Below are 7403 nucleotides of genomic sequence, written 5' to 3' on the forward strand. Positions count from 1 at the left end.
TAGTCGGCTGCTACCTCCTATCACAGCTTGCGACTATACCAGAAATTAACATCGGACTTTACCGTGACGACGGCCTTGCAGTTATAAACCAAACACCCCAAAAAGTGGAGAGAATTAAGAAACAGATTTGCACGATATTTGCCCAAAACAACCTTAAAATTACCATCGAGGCAAACAAGAAAATCATCAACTTTCTCGATGTAACGCTTGACCTGATAACCGGCAGATTCGGACCCTATTCCAAACCAGCAACTACCCATCTATACGTACACAGCAAGTCTAACCACCCACCTTGCATACTACGAAACATCCCCGAAGCAGTTAATAAAAGACTTTCTGAAATCTCTTCTGACGAAGACATGTTTAACAAAGCCGCACCTCCCTACCAAGACGCGTTACGCAAGAGTGGCTACACATACAAGCTGCACTTCACTGAACCGGAACCGCACCGACCGCAATACCAAACCAAAAGGCGAAGAGACATAATTTGGTTTAACCCACCATTTAACAGAAACGTGCAGACCAACATTGGCAGAGCGTTCATTAACCTTATTGACAAGTGCTTTCCAGTCACCCACAAACTGAGGAAAATTTTCAATAGAAACACCATTAAACTGAGCTACTCATATACACCAAATATGAAACAGATCATAGACGGGCATAACAAAGCCACAATCACGAACGCAAAAATGTCCGAAGATAGCCGCCCCCAAAGATTGTGCAACTGCAGGAACTAAAACAAATGCCCTTTAAGAGGGAAATGTTTGCAAAGCGAGGTCGTCTACCAAGCCACAGTCGATACCAAAGAAAAAACTAAAACGTACGTTGGCCTCACAGCGACAGATTTTAAGACTAGATGGCGCAACCACCAAATGTCGTTCAACCACGAGAGACGGCGAAATGACACAGAGCTGAGCAAGTATCTGTGGAAACTATTGGGTAAGGTTAAAAGGCTTATGAAAAGTTTATTTTTCTTGCTTTTGCAGCAATTGGTCAACATGGACAGCCAGGAAAGTGAAAATATCAGCCAGTTTACTACCGATAACTCGACAGCGAATCCAGGAGACGTCGTAGACGCAAGCGCGGTAGAAGGTTCACAGTCCTGGGACGCAGACGTGGAAATCAAAATCCCTGAGGTACTGAAAAATCTGGAAAATAAGGGTGTGAAATTTATGGCCGTGCCTTTTTTGAATGCTCCTAGTCAAAGTAAAATCACGAAGGATCGCTCCATTTATTTTAGCGTTGATACAATCGTCACATCGCAAATAATTCTCGAAGCTTTTGACGCGGCAGAAATCGATATTGACGCTATCACCGGAATCCAGAGAAAGGCGTCTAATAGATCTTGGATCGTGACTTTCAAGAGCCGTGCAGCTAAAGAAGCCGCTCTTGAAACACCTTTTGTCGTGATTGCCGGTCTCAAAGTGTTCTTGGGCGACTGCGAAAATCGTTTGGTCCTCGTCAAGATCCATGAAGCCCCCGCTGAACTACCCGACACTGCCGTGATTGGCCGACTCAGCCACTACGGTCGTGTCCTTTCATTTCGGCGCGACAAAATTGCACAACATATCGAGAATGGAGTAAGAACGGCTCGAATGGCGCTACATCGAACTATCCCTGCCAACATCAACATAGCTGGTGAACCTATTAAAATATGCTACCCAAATCAGCCAAAAGCTTGCCGGAATTGTGGAGCTACTGACCACATGGCCAAAGACTGCTCTGCAGTCCGTTGTTTTAATTGTGAATGCCCTGGGCATCGAGCTCAAGAATGTGAAGACTCGCCAAGATGTTCCGTTTGTTTAGCGGACAACCATTCCATGCCTCAATGCCCCTTCCTACTCTTCAGCGCGAACGTCGATAGTGAGCCAACGCTACCTAAAACTGAAGAGGAAAAGAAACAAGAGCGAGCCCAGCGCGCCAAGGAAAGAGAAGAAAGGCAGAAAAAACTACAACAACAGAGAGAACAACAGTGACAACAAGAAGAACAACAGAAATTACAAGAAAAGCAGAAACAACAAGAACAACAGAAACAACAAGATCAACAGAAACAACGAGAACAACAACGCGACGAAGGTAGAAGAGAACGACCAAGAGAACGAAGAGACGAGCGAGGGAGGGACGATCGAGAAGAACGAAGAGATGACCGGAGAGACGACAGAAGAGAGAGAGATAGAAACGATCGAGATTATTATCGCGGCCGCGATGATCGCGATAGATCTTCCCGCCGTTACTACTCTGGCTCCGAAACTGATGATGATGGATGGGAGAGAGCTAAACCTAGGAGAAGGCGGTACAGATATTAATTTTTTATTTATATTCAATGAGTAAGCTTAAAATAATTTCTCTACATGTGCGAGGACTCGGGTCCTCCAGTAAAAGTCGAAAAATTATTCAAGAATTAAATCATTCAAACTGTGACATAATCCTTTTACAAGAAACACATGTCTCATGCAAAAAACAAGCGGAGGAATTCGAAATACTCTGGCGCGGCAAATGTCTGTGGTCCTTCGGGACTGGCAGGTCTGCCGGTGTTGCCATCCTCTTTTCTCTAAACTTCTCAGGCAAAATTATCCGTTTTTTGACCGATTCCGAAGGAAGAATATTGAGCTTACTCATTGACTACTATAATTCTAAACTAAATTTAGTAAACATTTACTCTCCCAATGCTATTTCGGATCGTAAAAGTTTTTTCTCTTGTCTGCACAATTACTTTCTCCCCCAAGGGGATCTAGTGATCGGGGGAGACTTTAATTGTGTAGACAATGTCCTAGATAAATTAAATTGTTCCACCATCCCATTATCTGATCAAAAACTTCTCCGATCCCTTTGTGCTGACTTCTCACTTACAGACATTTGGCGCAAAAACAACCCGCGCAAAGTAACTTTCACCTGGTCTAACAAAGACCATACCCAGGCATCTAGAATTGACCGCTTTCTCGTCGCTAAAGGCTTAACCCTAGTAACAAAATGTAATATTCTTCCATGCGTATACGCACTATCCGATCATGACTTTGTAAAAATTGAACTAACGACTAACCCTTCTAATCACGGTCCTGGAATTTGGAAGTTCAACAGCTCTTTACTCTCAGATGTAGAATTTAAAAACATTATGTCAAAATCGATTAACAACTTTAAGCTTAAAATCCCCGAATTCGCCTCCCTTCGCGAATGGTGGGATGCTCTAAAAATTGAAATCCGCGAAACAAGTATTTCATACTGTATCCGTAAACAGAGAACAGCAAATGCCAAAAGAATCCTAATACTAAGCAATTAACCCGGGCTAAAAACGCTTTACATTCTAATCGCTTAAATAACCCAGGTGTAATTAGCGATTTGGAAAGCCAATTGTCCTCTCTAATCTCGAAAGAAGCCGAAGGAGCTAAAGTCCGCTCCCGAGCACAATGGTGCGAAGAAGGCGAGAAACCAACACGCTATTTCTTCCGTCTGGAGAAAAAACGAGCTGACATGAATAGTTTTGAATCTTTTTTTGACGAGAACGGTGTTCTCAGAAATTCTCAAAATGATCTTGAAAGAATTTTAACCAATTTCGACAAGAATTTATTCACCAAAGATCCTCTTGATATGCGAATTCAAACTGAAATAATTGACGACCTCGAATTTTCACTGACTGATTATGAGCGCAATCTATGTGAAGGCCCTTTTTCTAATAAAGAATTACTTACTGCATTGGAAGGCCTTCAGACCGGCAAGTCACCCGGTTCTGATGGTCTCCCAACAGAATTTTATTCGTGTTTTTGGAACGATTTGAGCGAATCTCTCCTTTCTGTTCTCAACGAGGCCTTTCTTGCTGGCTCCCTCGCGGATAGCCAGTACGAGGGCCTCCTACGACTCATCCACAAAAAAGATGATCGACGCCTCGGAAAAAATTGGCGCCCAATTTTCTTGTTAAACACTGACTACAAGTTAGCATCTAAAATCATCACTGAACGATTGAAAAAAGTCATGAACTCCATCGTGCATCCAGACCAAACGTGCGGCGTGGTCGGCCGCACTATCTTCTCAAATTTGCCTTACTTCGTGATGCCCTTGACATGATTGACAAAACTAATGAACCAGGTATTCTCATTTCCTTAGATCAAGAAAAAGCTTTTGACCGAGTTGACCACGAGTTCATGATGAAAGTATTGCGTAAATTTGGTTTCGGCCCCTCCTTTTGTGCGTGGGTCGAACTATTTTATTCTAAGGCCTTCTCTAGAATCATTGTTAATGGCTCCCTGTCCCCCCCTGTCCACTTAAGAAGAGGGGTGAGACAGGGATGCCCATTATCTCCTCTCCTTTATGTGCTAGTTTCAGAAGTATTATCAACGCAAATCCGTAATTGAAAAGATATTGAAGGTTTCCTGCTCCCCGGAGCAGGGGGCATTCAATATAAAATATCCCAGTATGCTGACGATGCTACTTGCATCTTAAAATCCGAAAGATCTCTTTCTTCACTTCTCCGAGTCGTATCAAAATTTGAACAAGGATCTGGCGCTAAACTGAACACGTCCAAATCTGAAGCAATGTGGTTAGGAAAATGGCGAACTAGAATTGAATCTCCCTATGGCCTCAAATGGGTCACTAAAATGAGAGTGCTTGGTGTTTACTTCTCAAACGGCCTCGTCAATGTCGACGACGACAATTGGCGGGCCAAATTAGACAAACTAAGTTCGGTTCTAAATATTTGGAAACAAAGAGACCTGACTTTTATCATTAGGACCTTAATTGTAAATACTTTAGGCGCAAGCCGTTTACGGCACGTTGCTAAAGTCATCCCCCCACCCCGTTGGGTGCACGATAGCTTTAAGTCGACCATTTGGCCTTTTATCTGGAAAGGAAAAATGGAAAATGTAAGTCGCGATCGCTGTTGTGCGCCTCCATCATCTGGGGGCCTCAACGTCGTTAATTTTAAAGCTAAGTGCGCTAGCCTGCGCCTTTCTGTTTTTTCCAGTTTAAGAGATGACTTTGGCACATCCAAATGGCATTACCTAGCTCGATATTTTTTAGGACATAAGCTAACTATTCTAGATCCCCGTTTTTCTTTTCCCACTAATTCTGGTCCCTCTTCCTTCTTTCCTTCCAAATACTACCGGCTTTGTTTAGATAATTTCCGTACCTTGCATCAGAAAACTGGTGCCTTACCTGATTTACTCACCAGTAAGAATTTATATCTTTTGTTGCTTGACCCTGTCTGCGTTGCACCCCGGTGCTCCGGTTTTTGGGCGTCTGCTATGGACCGCCCCATCAATCGTTGGGCCTGGGTGTGGCGCAAGTCTCGCCTAAAGCTAATTGAAAACAAGAAGAACGATCTAATTTGGCTATTGATCCATAGAATGATCCGCGTAAGATATCTCCTAAAGTCTTGGGGATACATCAATAATGACAAATGCGCGAACTGCGGAAAAACGGAAACTACTGAACACTGCTTCTTGGGATGTCCCAGAGTTGTGAATGTCTGGGACCATTTCTCTTCCCTTTTCCGTGTTCTACTCGACTCCCCCTTCTCTATCTCCCCTACATCTATCTACTACCCTTTTTCCCTAGACCAATCTACCACCGCTATATCCTTATCTAACTTTCTCAAGGCAACCATCATATATTGGTGTTGGCTTGCCAGAAATAAAGCTACCTTCGAAGGTTCTCTTTTGAGCTCCAGCGCGATTATGGACTTAATTAAGAAAGATGTCTAACTCAGAATTCTTAGTAACGACACTGATACCTTAAGGAATTTTTGGTCTTTTAAAAACGTACTTTGTTCGGTCGACGCTGGTAAACCCGTCTTCTTCCCCTCTCTTGCTCCCCCCTGAACCTTTGTATATAATAAAACTTGTTAAATCTCGCCCATGAGGGGTGCTTACTCCGGGCTACAGGCCCGCGCGCTGTTTGCGCCCCACATGGTCGGAAAAATCTCTTTGTAAATAGAAAACTTTTAAATAGAACTTTGTTACCTCTTACAGGTGGGCGCTTACTCCGGGCTGTTATAGCCCGTGCGCTGTTCGTGCCGCCTGTAAGAGAAAATATCATTAGTTAATTGAGACCTGTAATTACCTATTAAGTAATTCATAATTTAATTCGAATACTTTAATCAATTAGAATTGTAAATAGATATCATTGACGAAATAAAACCGCCTGGTCTCCAGGCTTTTATATTTTTAAAAAAAAAAAAAAAGTACTGTCTGCAGTTACATACATGAAATACTATTACGTGTCTCTATAAAAGTAAATCAGTAAATTGTTTCAGTAAATAGAGACATTAAGGTGGCGCGCCTAAGTTGCTATTTTCTTTCTGGTTTTCTGAATGAGTGATTATAAATCTCTTTTTGAAATCTTTTGTGTTCTCAAAGATTTTGAACTCTTTATTTAAATTATTCCAGTCCTTGATTGATCTAACCGAAAATGGTTGCTCCCCTTTCTGTGGAATTGTTGTATATGGGGCAGCGTAGGTGTATTTTGCCAAAGCGTCATTTCTGGAGTGGACATCAGAATCCAGTTGAAGGATAGATTTCAGGTATATTTGGGTGTCCTTCCAGCTTTTCTTTTGAGAATTATTGTCTTGATAGAAGGGAAGCTAGTCAAACGTGCTGAACAAGGGCAATGAGCGTGAGCGTGGTTCTGCGTCTAAGATGACCCATGCGGCTCTTTACTGTTGTCTAAAGATGTTGTTTAAGTTTTCAATGCATCCACTTTGAGCGAATTTATAGGGTATTTAGATTTGACCGATTTTCGTAAAATCTCGCCCAAACATTTCAGGAAAAACAACAGACGAAAGTATATAGGGAAATTTTGATATTTTAAATATTTGTCCCATGGCGTTCATTTACACAACACGCCTGGCATTCTTTTTGCTACTCCAACTCTAGAAGCCGTTATCTAGACAACGAATCAGAATAACGAAAAAGGCTGACGCAATTTACTTGATTAATGTGTCGTAAATAAGACTCTGCAGCCATTTTGCTAGTGCTACGGCATTCGATACGCGATAAACTCAGGTAACTGTTTCTTTGACATAACTAAGACACAATGTGCGCTCTGATTGGTTGAAATTGATTTATATATTTGCCTTTAATTTATAACATGACTTAAACACAACGCGCGCTTTCATTGGTCATTTTTCATTGTATATTTGCATTGTATATTTCCCTGTAAACCTACAAGAAGCTGAAACATCTTCTCATCCTCAAATGACGCCAAACTGAGCGAATTCCCAGATTTTAATTTGGTGAGGGCTCTTGGTTAGGAAGAAACGAAGAGGAAACTTTGAACGCCAAAAATAACTACAAAGATTTATTTTTCTACCAATATCATTACATTTCGAAAATTATTACTGAAAATCATTACTGAAAATCATTACTGAAAATCTTATTTACTGAAGAGAACAAAAACTAGTCGCAAAGTGTGTG

This window comes from Stylophora pistillata, chromosome 14 (assembly GCF_964205215.1).
Source record: "Stylophora pistillata chromosome 14, jaStyPist1.2, whole genome shotgun sequence".
Classification (NCBI taxonomy): Eukaryota; Metazoa; Cnidaria; class Anthozoa; order Scleractinia; family Pocilloporidae; genus Stylophora; species Stylophora pistillata.